Source organism: Delphinapterus leucas, chromosome X (genome assembly GCF_059928025.1).
Source record: "Delphinapterus leucas isolate spDelLeu-1000000601 "Yukka" chromosome X, BTC_Dleu_Yukka2, whole genome shotgun sequence".
NCBI lineage: Eukaryota > Metazoa > Chordata > Mammalia > Artiodactyla > Monodontidae > Delphinapterus > Delphinapterus leucas.
Window position 1 is genome coordinate 29,002,073 of NC_143150.1, and position 1,654 is coordinate 29,003,726.

Genomic DNA, 1,654 nt, shown 5'->3' on the forward strand with positions numbered 1-1,654 from the left:
GCTATTACAAATAAAATTTCTATGGGCATTCGTGTACATTTTAGTATTTTTTTAATTCTCAATTTATGTCACCCAAGAACCCAAGAAAGCCTCCTTCTCCTGTATACTAGGACTTGTTGAAAAAATCCATGTTTACCTTACCCATACTGGCACAATTTTATGAGAAACAAGTTAGACTAAGAAAAGAACATGGAGTTACACTGTATTTTCTCACTGAATTTTTTAATTTATCTGTCTCTGTCCCTCGACTATGAACTATATGGAGGCAGGGATCATGACTGAATTGCTTCTACTCCTAAGGCAGGGCACAGGACCTAGCATAGAGTAGGTGTTTAGAAAATGTTAGGATCTCTAGTGTGGGTGGGGCCCAGGGATAGATGTTCTATGAGAAACTCCACGGATTATAATAGGCAGTCAAGGTTGAGAACTACTATTCAGCTGAATAAATTAATATGTAAAGGAGAAGAAGGAAAGCTCATGATAGGAGAGGGCAGACTCAGGACAGAGGTGTGGATAATGATGTTCTATTATCCTTCTCCACCTTAAAGAGAGAGTTCTGTGTCCAGATTAACCTCTAGACTGCATGGTAGAGATCAGTAATTTCCAGTGCTGTGTTTGAGAAGTGCTATTGTTGAATTCCTACCTCTGACTAGGGCAAAGAAAAGCCAGCTTTTGTCTTCCCTGTGGTGTTTTCCCTATTTGAAAGGCTGCCCCACACATCTCTGAAGGCCCAGACACCTTGAGGAGTTTGATAGAAAAAGCAACTGGTGATATGAATTACCTGGAGGCGCTTATTTGTTTAGATGGCATAATTACATTTGGCAGAGCTTTGGAGGAGAGGAACAATGGCTCCTTATATTACTGGATCGCCTGGAAAACACAGCCTAAAATTGTCCCTTGACAAATGCCAGTCCTGCCAGACCTCAATAAAATACATTGGACATATAAAAACACAACAGGGGCTGGGCACAGACTGGGGAAAGATGACTGAATGTCCAGGGCCCAACATTTAAAAACACTGGGGGGATTCTGTAGACACTACAGGACCTGATTGAAGGACTGTTCAAAGATTGCAAAACACCTCAGTGAGTTAGCTCCTGAGATCAGAAACAGAAGACAGAGCTGAAGAAGGAGGGGAAGGCTTGTAAAAATACCAGGGCCTGTCGGTCAGGAAGACTTGTTCTTGGGGCTCAACTGTGTTGCATATCAGAGTAAAGCTGCTAGGGGAGGCCTTCAAGATGGCGGAGGAGTAAGACGTGGAGATCACCTTCCTCCCCACAAATACATGAAAAATACATCTTCATGTGGAACAACTCCTACAGAACACCTACTGAACGCTGGCAGAAGACCTCAGACTTCCCAAAAGGCAAATAAATCTACACGTACCTGGGTAGGGCAAAAGAAAAAACAGACAGAGGAATAAGGACGGGTCCTGCACCTCTGGGAGGGAGCTGTGAAGGAGGAAACGTTTCCACACACTAGGAAGCCCCTTCCCTGGCAGAGGCAGGGGGTGGGCATGGGGGAAGCTTCAGAGTCATGGAGGAGAGCGCAGCAACAGGGTTGCAGAGGGCAAAGCAGAGAGATTCCCGCACAGAGGATCAGGGCGACCACCACTTACCAGTCCGAGAGGCTTGTCTGCTCACCTCCGGGGGCG